The following is an 18941-nucleotide window of genomic DNA, read 5'->3' as shown; positions in this document are numbered from 1 at the left end:
CTGTAAATATGCCTGATTTATCCTCATACATTTGCTGACTTGTTTCCCTATCTGTGTGTACTTGTACAAAACAGTGTCAGAAGTAATATACACATCTCCCTGGTTGCAGGCAATACATTTACATTCATGTGGTAACTGAAGCTGTTTTCCTGTCACCAGCTGCCGGTTGTTGACTGTGATAAACTGGACATCATGTGTTTTATTTAAAGCATTATTCACAGTCACAGCCACCTCCCTTGGTGAGATCATCAGGCACATATCCGATGCCCAGGCAAGTGACTTGACACCTGGTACTCCTGGTCAAGCAGCTTGACATTCTTATTATTGACGTCTGCAACCAGGACCTGTCTGTCTGGGAGAACACAGATGGCTATTATATTGCATTCATTTGAATCATTTGATAATTCCACATTTTGTACAGACTTCCCCTGCACAGTCATCATCTTGTTTGGATAATCTTGTATCAACAATGTACCTCCAAACCTGACAGTTTGGACAAGTACTTAACCATTTCATTGTTAGGCTGGAATTTAATTGAATCTACAAATATTTTGGTCAAATCAGAATTAGATATATTATATGTTAAGTCCAGCTGTGAGTAAACATGGTTTGTAAACAAATATTCATTCATTGAAATTTACAGCCCAAGTGCATGTATACATTTTATCACAAAGCTGACTGGATATAAATAAAATCTATCACACACTTACAAAGGAAGCTTAAATTTGCGGACTTCTATTTATAATTATTGAACATCGACAAATAAATTGTTGCAAGTAATAAACGATGTTTTGCTTATATTTTCAAAATGATTTATTTGGCTAATAATTCAAGTTTCTGACAAAGAAGTTTGAAACCGCTATATGCGTGTCTTATTATTCGTGATTTGTTTCTATAATTAAAGTAAACATTACCTGTCATTAAGAAATGCGCAATGTGTGCAGCACAGCTCACTGTGTTCGTCACAAAACAATTCTAATTCTTTATCTTTATTGTAGTCACATTTTAGAAGAAAATCCTGCACCTTCTTCGTCACTGGCGATTTCTTCATATCTCCCCTTCCAAAGGGGACATGTTTTGTGAACAATTGGCTGTTTATGCAAATACATTTACCGCAGTTAAACTTTACGCATGATTCACAGTAGAAATTAGCCATTGCATCCAGTTTTTTCTCTTCGCAGGTTGAGCACAAGAAGTCTTGGTAAATGTCTGATCCCTTATCAATGGTCGATTGTGAAAAGGTTGCCATTTTTCTGAAAGGGTTTTTCAAAATCAAAAGATTATATCTCTTTTTAATTTAACTACTATGGTGTGGTAACAACTGGTAGGATGTATTAATTAGCTGAATGAATCACACCCATCTTGCTTTAGTCCATATACCTATTACATTACGCCTCACATTATTACTATCAAAACAAAGCTAACAATTATGACTCTTAACAGGTTCAGATTACATTAATAAAAGTAACTATTTAATCTGCCACGTAAAATTTAATATGATATTAAGCCAAATGGTAACAACTTAGTTTGCAAGTTCATTTTGGCATACACAGTAATCTTTTTTTTAATAAAGCCTGTTTTTAATCAATAAAGCAACGAGAATAGTTGATTAAGTGATCTGGATTGCATGGGTATAAATAGTAAACATTTTAACTGCAGATTGTTGGAATGATTAATAAAGAATCAAAGCTAGGTTTAATGTATCTACTTTTTCACAGAGAATTAGTGAATTTACAGACACAGTTATTTAAACAAGAGGGACTGAAAGGCCCAGAGTCGCTCACCTGAGATACAAAGGAACTGAAATGTTTTGTGCAGCCCAATATGTCATTAGAACAAATGTTTTAACCAAGTTTCATGAATACATGTAATGAACTATAAATGTAACTTTTAGATTGCTTACCAAGGTTTTACTATAGCCATTTAAGGATAACTTCCACGACCCTTGGCGGCCATGTATTTTAACAAACCGAAACCGTTTTCTAAGTCATACAAGATATCATTTGAATAAATGTTATGATCAAGTTTCATGCATATTGGACAATAAATGTAACTTTTAGAGTTTTGACAAATGTTTACTACTGTCATAAAAGGAAAATGCCCCGTCCCCTGGCGGTCATGTTTTTTAAGCAACTGAATCAATTTATGAACTCGTTCAAGATGTTATAGGGACAAATCTTCTCACTCAGTTTCAAGATTAACGGACAAAAATATAACCTTAAGAGTGTTAACAATGTTTTACTATAGCCATCTAAGTAAAGTTCCCCGCCCACTGGCGGCAATGTTTTTCCTCAGACCACAACCATTTTGGAACTCATTAAAGATATCATTAGAAGACATGTTCTGACCATGTTTCATTAATATTGAACTATAAACACGACTTTAAGAGTGCTAACAAGTTTTAACTAATGCCATATAAAGAAATTATCCCCGATCTCCGGGGGCCATGTTTTTCAACAAACAGGAACCATTTTCGAACTTGTCCTAGATATCCTTGGGTCAAATCTTCTGACCATGTTCCATGAAGATCGGGCAATACATGTGGCCTCTAGAGAGATAATTACCATCATCATAATATCAGAAATGTATTTGCAGGTCGTCGCTGAGTCTTCACGACGTCATTATGTACGAGCCTGTCCATGTGACCTTTCAGGGGAAAATACTTATTTTTAGCCATATTAGATCAAATTTACCCCGACTGTCTGGGTATTCGCCAAAGAGATAATTTTGATCATAACAGACCTGTGCGCGACGGCCAATGAGATCTTAATGTGTGCTGGTAGACACCTGAAAGACAATTCATATCTGGTTAACCTTAAAAGGACATTGTTACTCCGCCAACGGAGTGCTGACAATTAAGGCAAAGACCTTCTTCCTGCTCCTCGCGCGCTGCGCCGCCTTTATGACCACTCTTGACCTCACTAGCCGTCGAACTGAACCCCAGAACGGTAGCTACGTGGTTTGATGGTCGAATTATCTGCATCATACAAGAGATCAACTTAAATAACATCAAACCAAATAACATTAAATACCGGTAATCATCAAGAAGATGATAATAAAAACAAGTTAAACTTGATGCTGCACCGGCGTTATTAAAGCACATTGTCTTTACGGCATTACTAATACGCCCGGAAAGTATATATTATAGGTACACCAACGCTAGCGTAAACAAAAACCCGACCTATTATAAAACAATTTCAATTAATATTAACGAAAACAACATGTTAGTACTTAAATTATGTGTACATTGCATGCCGTCCCCTGACGTTGCGACGATTTTTAAAGTACCGTAACGCAATCAGACGGTCAAACTTAAAGCAACCACTGAAATGCCTGAAATGATATATTTCACATCTTTAAAATAAGATATTCATAATGGTTTTTTAACATAAAAGGTGTAGCATGTAAACATTAAAATAAAACAATAATAAATATTTACGTTAAGGCAAGCTAATATAACGAACAAAATGTATTACTAGTTGAAACAAAATTAATTTGTAAGCAACTATGACTCACTAAATAAGGTGTTTATTGGAAGGGTATGCTGTGATAATTGTGTCGACAACAGGCACGTGTTCTTCTGTAACACACATACATAGATATAGCATTGGTATAACTCTTAAATTTAATCCCATTCAACTCATTTCCATAGCAGTAAAATCAGTAAAAAGCGGCGATGGTCGGTTGAATATCGAAGAATATTATCCTTAATAAGCATGTGAACTAATCAATGCCTATCAATGATGACACATAAAGGAGAACCTTTAACAGAGCCGTTAACCATAGTAAGCACTACCCTTGTTTATACTTTACATCTACCCGCATCAAATGTATTCTATGCAATGCGTTGAATAAACAGGGAGAATACCAGTGTAGGCCTTATAATTGATCTATCCTGTACTGAAGTGTTTTTTTACCAAATAATGCACCACCAAATAAATTAACAATGTTAAAGCGAAAAACGATGCAAAACAAATTATCTAATGGCAGCGCGCAATGCTATGATGCTAAAGATAATTTCGTGCATTAGTAAATTCATCGTACAAGAACATACAATACAATGGTGTTTGCTTTATAAAATAGTAGTCTCGTTCATGGCTCTGCTACTCGTAGAAGTACTACACCATGGCCACTAAAAAGTATTAACCCATATCAACAAATAGTCCTGATAATTTGTTTTTCTTTGTTAAGACACACACATATGTATGATATATTTTTATTCAAATAAAGATTTTTAAAAGAAGAAATGCTGGCAATTATTTATCGTAATTGTCATCACTTTAAATTTGCACACTTATACCTGTTTTTTAGAAACATGCACATGAAAACAGTCGCATTTTACTTACCGCTTTTGAACTAACCCTTCTACAGTATTGGATGAAGTGCATACGCAGTTATCGGCAAACTTTTATCCCACAATGATATCTTAAAACACACCACGCGCTAGAAATGTATCTGTAACGGAAGGTGTATATCGTTATCATTATTTATATCAACAGTAAACGTGCTAATAAAGGGGTCTTTCTTCGTGGTAATGACAAAAACGTGTCCTTCCAAACCGTTCAAATATAAACATTTGGTTGTTCAGCAGTACACACTTAAAATAAAAATTCGTTTACTAATTATTCATTAAAAGTTCAACCCATGGTAACAAATCATTCTATACATATAAAAAGAACTATTGAATGTCATCGTAAGATTTTAGCAAATTGACTTAATATTTAAAATGAATGAAATAAAAAGACTATATTTAATCCAAACGTCAATAACAAGTTTTTAATATTCCGTCGCAATGCCTGCAATAAATCACGAACTAGTGAAAAGACACCTTGTGTACTAGTTGCTTTTGATTCTAAGTTGTGTTCATTGTAAGAAGTCAAGCAGTCATTGTATTAGCTTTTGGTTTCAAATCGTGGTTCATCTATTTGTCTCGCGCACATAGCGCTTCGGAATGTCAACTGTAGCTTCGGCACTTTAGACATCATGTGGAACTTCTATAGCTAAGACGATGTAAGCATTTAGACCAAACGAAGACATTAATGTCCCAATGGAAACGAGGACACATTTTCAACAACAACAACATAAACAACAATGCGATGTCAACCGATTCAACAACAACAGCAGAAACATCAGAAACAACAACATGATGGCAACAGAAGCAACAACGCGATGAAGACGAGTCAACAGCAAAAATAACAAAATCAATAACGACCTAGCCAGGTGTAATAAAACACCATACAGTTTTTTTGTAAATTCATAGCATATTTTGCATTTTCCATGAATTATCGTAAACCACAACCGATTATAAATCGCTGAAAAGAATATTAATTATTCAATTTAAATTCGTGTAGCACGGCCTTTGTGTATGTAATAACATGCTATGTACACATTACTCAAATTGTGATGAATTACATACAACTAGCAATCACAGAGACATGTATGAAACTTTCCATATGATCACACGTTTTCTGATTATTGCAGTACCTAACACAGAAGCTTAATACGCCTAAACGACAACTTTAACATCAGCCACGGTTCACGGTGTATAACCATATCGGTCCCTCTCTCGGAGAAAACGCTATACGGGCTTCCCTCTCGGATACGGTACCGGTCATTTTCGTACAAAAACATGGTTATGTTATGAAGAGTGGTAACCAAAAATGTGTTATGGACCATGAATGAAACGCATAACGTGAAAAGTAAGTATTCCACAAAACATAACAACCTTAGACTTATGTTTATATGACTTTTCATTCATAATAATAAACGTAAGGCATCCAATGTATAACAAGCAAATCAGTTGTAACTATCTTATATTGAAAACTCATATTCATAAATGGAAAGTTTGTGAAATTGTCGCAAATTGTAATTTTTGGTTTGCATGAAGCACAGGTATCTCTCTCTTTTACGGGATTTCAGAGCACAGGTAACCGCTCGGATTCTCATAGCCATAATTCACTTGCAAGGACCATGCATTTCATTTGCCAGAATCGTCGCGGGAAATTCACAATATGTCTATTTCTATAAGGAACGCTGATTATGTATGGGTTAACTTTATAATACACACTATTTTACGAAATATTCGTTTATTTTGAGTATTGATGTGGCTTTAAGTGTTAATGTCATTTTACAAACTATACATTGCAAAGGTTGTTTGACATTGTGATTACAACCTCTTCTGTCGCTGAAACGATCGAACTGTCCGTATTTGCTAATACTGAATCTAGATCACATATAGTTAGAATCTTAGTCCTTCGGCAGAAATAACTCGGTCGTTTCTCCAATTGCAGCCGCTAACAATGTATCTGACTCCATAATTGTCTCTCATGCAGATTCAGGTATGGTGACTCGGACTTTTCAATCTCGTTCGAGTCGCAAGTTTAGCTGAACCTAAAGATGCAGAGTCATTCCTCCCAAAGAAAAAAATTATAATAATTACAGTTTGCATGATAAATGCAAATGGATTTTAAAATGGTCGGTGTTGTTCTGTTTTCTTGGAGCAATTGCGCCGGGAATCAGTGTGTGTATTTTACTGTTTTAACATAACTAACGGCAACAATGATTCTTATTTATTACACTAAGAAGTTTTATAAATAACTGATGCATCATACAAGCACATCATTTAGTTTCTACATTTCTGTAGCGAGCGCCAGCCTAAGGCTTTGTGTGTCAAGGTATTTGAAACAAAAAAATATCTGTTAATAGGAGAGCAAACGTGTCAGATCAAAGCGTTCGCTAAAAAGACCATTGGCTGTTCCCTTTTGTGGGTATGCAAGATAAAATAGACCAAGCTATTCACTGTCGGTAACTAATTAAATAATTATTGAACTCTATCGTTGGCGATTATCTTGGAATACATGTACGCAAAAAACAGCCAGTGGTATTCACATATATACGACTAGCTAGCTACTCACTTCAGTCTACGGCATACTCAAAATCACTGTGTCTGATTGTCCGCCCATTAAATGCATATTTTGTCTTGCAATAATAACTGCCAAACACGTATCACTATTTCTGCGCATGAGATTTAACACATATCGTACGAGTTATAAGCAGAGACATTATTACATGGAATTGGTGATGTTCGATCAAATGTTAATTATCATGCAGAAAAAGATTGCCAACGGTGTGTTTGCGATGGATATCTTACCTGTATATGCATTTGCTTAATGTGGGCTCATTTAAGTTTCAACTGATGTTTAAAATTGGGTTGGAACACTAAGATATAAAACAATGCCCATCTAACGACTTAACATTTTCGGGGTAACTATCTGAAACAGTTTTCTACGTTAAAGCCTGTTTTGCAGATTTTGATTTGTTTCACATTAAACCTTAATACTGCTGTTTATGATTGAACAAGTGTTATACTTAAAATCAAACTGAACAGTAATCATTGAATAATTAGTATTTAAAAATAATTATCAGTCGAGGTTTTCAATAGTTTCTGAATCTTATTGAAGCAGCAGTAGACCAAATCAATCCGAGAGGTTGCCTTTGAAGGTATAACCACATATTGGATAGGGATCACCATGCTTAATCCAAACAGAAGGTAGACAGATTTTCAATATTTTTGACAATGGCAAGCGTCTATTCTCGTTGAAAAGCATATGTACAATTAGTTTATACATTTTATTTAATCAAAGCCATCAGATGTTTGCATTATACACGCAAGAAGACATTTTAAAAGAATAAACCTCATATTCAATAGCGGGACATCTCTCGACTGTGCAGCTTGCATATATGTTATCACTAGCGAAGCAAAGAAAATAAACTTATAACTACAAAGCATCATGGTTCTTATGTTCCGGGTAATACTCACTTTGAATGTCCCGTGTCCTTTTTTAACAATACATTGTGGGGTACAGATATAGCGTTTCATCCGAGAGGGGACCGAAATGGTTATACACCATGGGTTTATTGTTTCTGGATAGGTGTAAGGCATTGTTAAAATCTATAACGGGTACAATCGTTACACGTATTCATTACATGATATATAATCGTACACTTTCAATTTTATGTAGATATGTACAATCTACTCATATATATCGTCTCTTTCGGGTGAACGGTATTCAGTCAGTGCATAATTGTATCAGGTCAGATAGTAACCGTTGCTGAACAAATATTATGCATAATTGCGTATTAACAGAACCAGTCACGTCATCAGCCGATCTTAATATATATATATATATATATATATATATATATATATATATATATATATATATATATATATATATATTTTTTTTTTTTTATGGTAATTAATTTTTATAAGACATGTTACTTTTTGTGTGTGTTTTTAACATGAACATGATGTGTGCCATTTTCGTTTATTAAATAAGACTTATTAAAGAGACTCGATCAATGTATTTGGTATGATTGAATGATTGGCAATACTTATATACGATAAATATTTAAGTACAAAAAGCTGAGTCCAGCAAACCGCAAAACATGTGTTCAAAGAATGCTCGTGAATTAATATTTGAAATAGTAAGATGCTACGAGTCATGCAAGGTTTGTATGATTAAATATGATTATTTTTGATTGATTCCAATAGTTTTTGTTTGATGTTTATATTGGTAAATGTATTATCAAAAGTTTATATTAATTAATGAATCATCCAAACTGGTGATGCAAGTTTTATATTATAAAATATGCTTTTATTTCATTTATTTCATTAGTTTTAGTTTGATTTATATTGATAAGTTCATTCTCAAGGGTATATATTAATTAATGAATCACATAAACTGGTGTTGCATCCCTATATTGATGTGGGTGTGATATGTCTCAATATTGGACTAAAACATAACTGACATTATATATATTTTTTCCACTTTAATACTTATTTAACCCTTAACCACTTAGATACGTATTAAACTCTTTCCCACTTAGATAAGGATGTAACCCTTTACCTCCTAGATACGTACGTGTATCACTTAGATACGTATCTAACCCTTCACCACTTAGATACGTATTTAACCCTTTACAACGCAGATACGTATTTAACTCTTTACAAATTAGATTCGTATTTTGACGAGTTTGTTGTCCCTTATAAAGAAACATTTAATTAAAATCCTTTTTACTAGATTCAAGTTTTAAAGGCTCCATTTCCAACCTCTAGATACTGATGAGCAGCAAACAGCATATAACCTAAACATTATGCGAGTTACTCGCAGGCTGTTCTGGTGTTATGCTGTTTGCACCTAGCCACTGTCCACTTTGCTCCTGAGTGGGAAAGGGTTAAAAGATATCTCTGACGAGTTTGAACATGTTTGCAGATGGTTGAAAAACACTGCCACCAAATGGTGCAAGAATACTTTTATGGCAATGAAAAAGATTGTAAACATTTTGCGGGGGGAAATATAAATGTTTCCTTCGGACTGTTAAAATTTGATGGATTCGAGCGTGACTAAAAAAGTTAGGGAAATATTGTTATACACGTCGGATCACATGGGTTTAACGGATATGGCTGCGCCTAACAAATATAGGTGCGCCTGACTGATATGGCGGTGTCTAACGGATAAAGCTGCGCATAACATATATGACTTCGCATCGCTGATATGGCTACGCCTAACGGATATGGCTGCGCCTAACTGACATGGCTGCGCCTAACGGTTTGGCTGATTATAACGGATATTGCTGCGCATTACGGATACGGCTGTTCTTAACGGATACGGCGGCCCGTAGCTTATATGGCTGTGCCTGACAGAAAAGGCTGCGTCTAACAGATATGGCTGCTCCTAGAAGATATGGCTACGCATAACAGATATGGCTGCGCCTAACATATATGACTACGCATTACAAATACTGATGCTCTTCTACTACTACTAATAATAATTTTAAATTATTATACCTTAGTATTAAATTGACTGAACAACTCAAAAATTAAAAAAAAGTCATATACCTTCGACTTTATTGCATTTGAATATTTTAAGGGCAACATAACGAAGCAAAACCAGGCAACAACATAAAATAGTGCACGCTTTTTTCAAAAAAGAGTATACAACTATAAATCATTATTTACGTATTGTATTAGGTAATATGTAATATGTAATTAAACGTTGTAACTTGTATCACACTAAAAGCAAACATATATCATATACAGTTTGTTTTTCCATGATTGAGACACATACATACAGCTTATTAACATACTCTATAGATCCAGACAGCAAACTGAATAGTGTGTGTATTGCTTGGAGTAACACCAATGTTAGTAGTTATTGAGTTAAATTTCATTAGAAAGCTATTACATATACATCACACTTGTGTTGTTATTAAGACATTTGACTATTATGCATATGTACTAAAACCTAAAACGATGACAATACACCATTATAACAAACGTATGACCAAACACTTTGTTCATTTATACCTAATCCCAGAAGGCAGTTGGAGCGACTGGGCGCAGTGGGGGAGAATGTAGTGTCTCCTGCGATTTGGGTAACAAACAACGCAATCGCTCATGTAACAAACCCGCTCCCCAGTGTTCGGGGCACGACTGTCAGGGATCGGGCGGGAGTTTGGAGCATTCTTTGTTGGGGCATGTCAGTCGGCTATAGGTTCGTGTTGATTTTCGCACAGCAATTATAGGAGACGATGTGTGTTCAAGCTGTGAAAAATAAATCCTTAAACGTACGTGCTGCCAAATCTATGAACTATTTTTCCAAACCCGTTCGCTCATTTTACAAAGCGACCAACCATATAAAATTTAAAATAGCATCAGAATTATATTTTTAGAAATATATTGTATAAGCTTGAACCAGAATAAACTTGCGTCCACATTTAAGCATGTTTATGCAAGACTAGAATAAGCCACTGATAAATTATATATTTCGATAACGATTATGGTTTGGTACATTAATTGTCTACCACCTTCAAGATCAGTGTTTATTATGCTAGAAACAACGTGAAAGGCAATAAAACTTTTCGATATATTATAAATTGAGAAAAAAATACAACAATATTTTGAACCAAGATGGTTTCTTGACGGACTTTGTCGACGGTCATTGTTTCATCAATTTAGATCTTCCTTTTTTTCTGTACATTAATTCCCATATACTAAAATCATCTGAAAGGTTTGTTACTTATTGAATACATAACTACAACTAAGTGATTTCAAAGGACAAAGCATTTATATCAAGATATAAAACAGATTATAGTATGATTAAATATCAGAACATAATAAAGTGGGATTTAAACAATAATTCGCACATGTAACACAACATTTTTACATTTCTATTAGATAACTGGTATATAAAAAAGAAGAAATTCAAAATGTTTTGTTGTTCAACTATTGCAAAAAGAGATCATAACAAAAATATGTTAATATAAGTCTAATAGCCATTTCATGGCATAAGTAGGAGAAAAGGCAACTGCATCATTGCTACTAATTGGTAACGAACCTTATAACAAATATCTTTCGTTATTTATTAGATAAAAGAACATAAATAATGAATGATTTAAGAACAACGATTAAACTTCATATTCAAATTCATTCGTATAAAATTCTAGAAAGACACAAAATATTTACTTTCAATTTAAGTCACTAACCTTTCACGTGAAATGCAAATTGACTTCAACAAACTTTAGCGTTTTGCACACGTAAAAATCGAATGAGAGATTTTGCCGATTTGTAGGCACACGTATTTAATGAAATTCGGAAAATCTTATCTTGACTTGCTGAATGTCCTCTTCCGCCAATTTGAACGTTCGTTGTGGTCGCCCAGTGGTCACTGGATCCGAAACTTGACATTTTTTAACTGTGAAATCAATCCAAATCTTGTCATCTTTTCTTGGCCAGCGAAACAGGTCTTTTGATTGTTGCAAAAACGTAACTTCGATGTCTTCATCTTCTATATCAACCTGTAAAATTTTGCCAACGTACCATCTATGTCCATACTTAGCCTCTACAAAGTTTCCAACTTCAAATGGAAACGTCTGAACTTCGGGTGTACGAATGTGTTTGACTGACTCTGAATTTGGAGTTTTTAGCTCTTGAATGTGAGCTTCTGGTTCTGGAATGCGAGTGCTTGTCTCTGGAATGGGGGTATCATACACTGGAATTGAAGTTTCTTGCTCTGGGTGAATTTGTTGACTGGTAGGGATCACAACTATAGTTTGCGGTTGCCAATGACGGCAGTATAGATACCGTCAATACAATGTTTGCAGTAACATCTCTTTTCGCCTACTAAAACTTTGTTATTACCTTGGCCTACTGCTGCGTGTATTTTCATGCTTAAAGTTTCCAATTGAATTTGCTGTTTTGCTACTACTTGGCTTTCTTGAGATAACACAAACAAAAATTTGACATTTGCCGTTGTGCAATAGGCGATTGGTTTAAACATATTTATTCAGTAATGTGTTTTACAACATAATGTACAAGCATCTAAAGTTTATAGGATTGGAACGATAGCTAGGCTAGTAGGGTTCCTTTCCTCAATGGTATATTTACAAAACATAGTGGCGGTATTTGCATTCTAAACACAAATCATTTGAATAATCATTCGAGTTCAAACAAGTTTATATGTATAATTGGAACCAACATTGCTAAAATATGTTGAGACCATGTAGTAAGAAAAAGCATATTGCTGGTGTGATTATGATCGAAGAAATTGATTGTGAAAACAAATGTTAAAAATAAGAGAACAATAGGCGATTGAGTCCAGGCATAAAAGTCATGTGCGTTTTTGAATTACGGTCTTCCCGGTTCGGACAGCCTCGTCAGCTAGCCGTTTAGTAGTTCCAACGAGGCCATCGCAAGGCCCCTTTCCATGACCTGCTTCGAAAAAAATCCAAACAGGTTTTACTCCGCACAAAAGCTTCATGGTCGGCTACTGTTTGGAAAATTGACTTATTTCGGTATTGACTTCTATGACTATCTGTCCAATAGTGAAATGTTTGAACACCAGGAACATTGGATTTGATATCGGGTACAATTCTTTCCATGAAACATTGAACCGTTGTTGTAGTATGGCCAAGTTCATCCGAAATCAAGACTAGACTTGTGTGATTAATCTGTTTGTCTTATTTTGCCAGGTAATAATAAACAACAGGATGCAGCGTTACTGCAGACTGAGACCAATATGCAGACTGAACCTCGTCAACAGTTCTACAGGTATAATTTTCTGCAAAGTCCATTTGAAGTAGTACATCATTGGCTTCAACATTTTATTTTGTGTTCTTATTTCATTATACTGTTTACCCACTCTTTCTACATGAGCAACTAAATATTCAATTTGTTTTTCAAATGTTGGGACAAAAGTTACTTTTGACAGTTCAATATCAACAATTTTTGTCACCATCCTTGTTCTGCCCTTATCGTCAACCGTAACGCGTTTCCACTGAACACATGTCGATTTCCCTGGCATGTTCGTTCTTACGGTCCCCATATGACTTTCCTCTTTGATAATTGTTTCAGGATTGAATGGAATATCTAAACTGAAGACTTCAGTGCTTTTAAACATAAAGCCAACATGTTGGTGTTTTGTACAAAAACAACTACTTCGAGATGTAAAAGAACGTTAGTTTAATGTAGGTTGGTCTGATTCAACGAAACGAATCCAAAGATAGTTTTACATCTGGATCTTCGCCGATAAATTTTCTATGTGGGGTTTTCAGGTAGTCGTTGAGAGTTCTTGTCTGATGGGTTTCATCTTTCCACTTGAGTTTTTCTTTCCCGGATTCTTTCTAGAGTCATCTCTGGAAATGAATTATATAACCGATGTTCGGTCCTTTTCAATTTCTCGTCGCCTTACATGCTGAGGTTAATGTTATATGTTTGCGGCTTATGCCTGTGTTCTGAATGAATTTTCTTATGAGTCGGCATTTTTTCAGAAGTCGAATCGATCTACTTGATGACTTGGACTTATCTTTTCTGCTTGCTCATATTCCTCGGAATACTGTATTTCCAAGGAGTAGCGGACGTTTAACATTTTGCGATATCTTAGAAGCAGAACTCATATCTATGAGTTGATAATTTGACAAAGGTTTTGGTGACATAGTGGTGGTCTGGGTATCGAGAGATAGCGATGAACGTTGCATTCGTATTTTCATTCTCTGAATTGCTTTCATTTTGGTAGTGTATTTCTTTTTTAGTTCAAGGTGTTTTGCCTGCAACTTTTTACATTCCTGTCATTTATTTTCAAGAGCCTTCTTTACTCGCATTCTTCCTCCCGCCTTTCGTCTTGGAAACGCTATGTTAACCACAAGTTCTTATAAATATTGTGTGTATTAACATAAACGAAATTTCACGTGCACACGCCCTCTCGTTCATCGTGTTAAGGGTTCACGATCTTCAACAATAGACAAATACATAATATTAATACATGCCATGGCCAATGCGTCCCAACAATATATACCAGAGTTCAAGCCTCATTTTTATATTATAACGGGTATTCGAACATTATATACACACTTTCGTTTTTTTACAAGTTTAAGATTTAGAAAAAAATATATTTAGTTAAAGGTTTAATAATCGTACTGTCAAATATAAATGAAGTTGTTCACTATTCAGCCCCGTTTTCCCAGAACGCAGGAAATATGTACAGATTTCAATGACAAACTGGCCAATATCGACCGAGTTGCAAAACTTGCTCTTAACCTTAATTGATCGCAAGCGAACAACTAAAAATTGCGTACGTATGCCAAATGACGACGACGACGACCACCACCACAACGACGACGATGACAATGCTGCTGCTGATGATGCTGATGCTGATGATGATGATAATGCTCATGCTGCTGCTGATGCTGATGATGATGCTGATTATGTTCAGTATCACGAGTTGACAGCTAAACATTAGAACTGACGTGTATATATGTACAACGAACAAGCATACCAGGCTTCAATTTAGTGTTTTGGTTAAAAATAAGTAACTTTTCTTCACATGGACTGGGTTAGATAAAGACCGCATGAGCACATCGGCAATCGAAATAGCGCGAATTTCGTACCCCGCAAATTCATGTGTTGAACATTGCGTTAAGAAAATAAGAACACAGTCATTACGCTATTCTTACAAAATTTCTTACGTGTCATGAATTACCAAATGGTTGACGTCGTAACACCATTATACGTTTGCCTTACATATACGAATTGAAGGCAATGATACGTGAAGTTTTCAGTGGTAAACCTAAATCATGATTTTGGGAAAAATAAGCTTTGAACAATTTGGCATTTATACCTGCTCTAACTGCCACACTTAAAATGATCGCATTACCTGAAAGCTTTAAGCTTTAAAATGCCGACGAAAATGATCACCTGGACACTGACTATTATAGACTTAAATAATCCATTGACATAATCGCGCCTGTTACTTAAGAAGCCTCTTCAAACAAATATTCAGCAATCAATACAACCATGACCTACTTGTATACAATTGCTGTTTATACAAGTTAACATGTATATAATGTGATTGACGCTACTGAAAAACACACTTTGACGCATAGGCACTTACAAGTAACAGGATACAAGATCTTACCTACAATGTAAAGCCTGTTGTTCATGAATATTCCTTATTCTCGATCATACATATAGTTTTCCGAAAAGGCTTGATGTATAATACAATTCATATTGCAAAATATTTACAATGGCAGGAAAATAATATTATCGGAAGAAATACTTATTAAATATCCTTGTATAATGACACATCAGACCACCATTGCATGCAACTGTTTGTCTTTAACTGTTAATACTCTCTTGGTTAGTCGTTGGAAATTCTACACATTCGATAATTATCTTCCTGCTGTCAAGGACTATTAAGAAACTATATTCAACCTACTGCTATGCAAAATATATGAATGTAGACCAGGCTTGGCAGGGATATTGATTTTATCAGACCGCGATTCTCGGGCGTTTTGTCAGATTCCAAAGATGCAATGCGTATTCAACTGTTTGTTTGAAATCTAAGAGCGCACTGTCATGTTTTCTGCGCTAACATGCACGTAGGCAATGCTTTAGTACGGTATACTTTTTCACAATGAAATAGAGGCCTTGACATAAATAATTGCATTTTTAAGTTTAACCGCTGTGTGCTGTAAACATGAAGCTTGTAATATGATCCGCGGGAAAAAACTAGGCCTTTCAAAGGAAGCTATTAAGAGTAACGAACCTTTAAAACAAAAGTCAAAATTCGTAATTCGAGGGATTAAACATAATTATAGTAATTACGTTTCTTTGCATTTTTTTCATGTTTCTTGTTTTATATTGACAGGGAACATGATCAGTACATATGTATTTCAAAGCTTCAATAGGTAATTATGTATTAAAGAAAGGAACTGTTCCTTACCGATGTAATGTAACGAACCTTTCTTTTGATTAACAGAAAAACCGTATTTGATATGCATTTTGCAAAAACAAACATCGTCTCCTTTTGTATTTTTAGGCTATATACAATATAAATTGCGTATTTAAATCACACCCTTTTTATAGGTGTACTTTGTTGAATAAAAGTAATGCGTGCAGTTAAACATGACGCAGTTGATTAACGACAATAACGAACCTCTAAATACGACATATTTAAGTTTAAATATTGATTTTGTTTTGTTATGCACATTAAAACAATTAGTTAAACTTAGTTTCTATTTAGGTTATGTAAACTGTAAAATGCCTAGATATTACATATTTGTTGCTCGATTTATAGAAAAGCTCGCCGACATTGGGTACATGGAATTATATCATGTAAAACATTGTTTCGGCAGTGAGATTTCGACAAAAGTACCGTTCTTTAATAAACGCAGCCCAAACGTTCATCGTTCAACGTAAACACAAAAGGCATTGGTGTGATCACAACATTTCTTTTAAACAAGAAGATACAAAAAAGTCTTAAGGGACCACGGAGGAATACAAAATATGTTATTGTAATGTAACATAAAATAAATTTGCGGTTCCGCGAAATACCCACCAACGAATCAAAACCTACGTTATCAGTATTTGTCATTTGATTAGATCATATCATTAGGACTTTGCTCGCCCTCTTATGTTCAGAATTGCCTGAAATAACACTCCTGTACAGAACGCTGCTAAACTTATTGGTTCACTTATGTATAACTGTCTTGAAAAATCGGTAAAATAATAATAAAGCGTTCGTAATAATTTTCCTCTATAATTTGGAAAATAAGTATAGTAGTTACGTAGCGTTTGTAATTCATAATTCAGTATGCAAGCTGGCGTGACGCAGTGGTAGCGCACTAGATTTTGCTTCCAGAGGACCCGAATTCAATTCCTAGGGTAGGCAATATTTCATATTCAAACTATTTTCGTTATGTTGTCACTAGTTTAACCTATTCAACAATAGATAGATTTATAAATGAACATATTTAATGAGATTTTTCAAAAATACGAAAACCTGCGAACAAGTCAATTTAAAACCATTACCCGGATTTGCAGGAAGATTATTCGTACAATGCTGTTGCACATGTAAAATTAATGTGCCATTAACACTGCGGGTAAGGGGATGTGTTTAAAAGTCGATGCTATTCGAATTTCCAATGTTTAACTTAACTCGGAACTGGAAGTTATTATGATGTAACATTTAATATATTGTGCATCTCTTGACGATTGAAGGCGATTGATTTAACGTGTAAACCTAGAAAATGTGCATTGTTTTGAGATAATGTAGCATAGCCTTGAATATGGTTCGCGTAAATTGTATTGTACAATCTTAAAATGGAGAACATTCATTTAATGAAACCCGTATCCCGTTTTCTTGGTTTAATATTGTACGCGTCTTCTGCCACGTAACACACCAAACAACCATTATAAACAAACCAAGCCGGTGTGTACACAATGCTTTAACGACTGTACCGATCGAACTGCATTGGAACCCATATCGACTTACTTTCTAGTTCACTCGAGACATAAACGGATTGTCACGATACACACATTCTGATGACCAAGTAAGTATGTTTGTGTATTATTACTGTCATTTTATAAAAAATGATTTAGCCGAAATAGGATTAAAAATATGAGTAGTTATATTAGCAGGGATTTAACCGTGTTAAAGTAATAGGGGTAAATATTATGCTCTATTCATTGTGTTGCATTCGAAATAGGAGTGTCAATATTAGTAGTTATTTTAGCAGGGATTTAACCGTGTTTAAGATATAGGGGTAAATATTATTCATTGTGTTGCATTCGAACACGTTTACGTTAACATATACACTGATACTTTTAAACAACTAATAATGAATTCATAAAACTTTTAATAAAATCGCATTAAATAATGATTGTCGCCTCAGGGTTTGTGTGTTTTTTTTCACTCCGATAATTGGTAAGTATGATAATTTCCTTACAATTAATTTTTTCACATAATATGCGAAAGATCAATCTCTTAGCATGCACAAATGAACTTATCGCTTTTCAATGCTGACACTAGCAATATTTCGTACGTAATAAGCTTTAGTACATACATTTATATTGAATGAAAATACACTTCTTTAATAAAATACATCCATTACATTAATGTTAAGAAATCGAGTTTTTATAAAAAATTAACAACCGATAAAGCAGGAAAAAAACTAACTATTTCAGGAAAATAATTGAGATTTCAAATATGTGGGTGATTTGTTTAAACTTCTTAAAAGTACATCACTCTATGCCCTCATCATAAAAGAAGATGACGAATATAGGTAACCGCATAATGATTTACTTACTACTGAAATTATTTATTTTAAACTCGGGACACACACCCAATACTTAATTAACCACATTACGAACATTTCAATAGGTATAATATATCTTCTATTAACCTTAATAACCAGTTAGATAAAATGAATTTACTGGAGCTGGGGATCATACTTGTCTCTTATCAGGCTGTGTGCTTTGTTTTTCTTTGACATAATACAAGTGTTCAACTGATTAATTTGTGTAAACAAATTATAAAGAACAATTGGTTCATTCAAGTATGCGTGCCATTTGTACAATGACTTCTCTTTTCCAATTATAACTT

General features: G+C 34.5%; 1 long non-coding RNA gene across 1 annotated transcript; it reads right to left on the bottom strand.

The window, feature by feature from the left end:
• Positions 1-850: 850 nt before the first annotated feature.
• Positions 851-4417, bottom strand: LOC127847018 (uncharacterized). Its single transcript, XR_008033786.1, has 3 exons — positions 4347-4417; positions 2869-2977; positions 851-1253 (listed from the first exon to the last, which is right to left on the bottom strand). It is a non-coding gene; the product is annotated as an uncharacterized LOC127847018 (long non-coding RNA).
• Between the last annotated feature and the right edge of the window lie 14524 nt (positions 4418-18941).

Source organism: Dreissena polymorpha, chromosome 10, assembly GCF_020536995.1.
Source record: "Dreissena polymorpha isolate Duluth1 chromosome 10, UMN_Dpol_1.0, whole genome shotgun sequence".
Taxonomy (NCBI): Eukaryota; Metazoa; Mollusca; class Bivalvia; order Myida; family Dreissenidae; genus Dreissena; species Dreissena polymorpha.
Note: the sequence above shows the minus strand (reverse complement) of the source record. Positions and strands in the feature narration are given on the sequence as shown.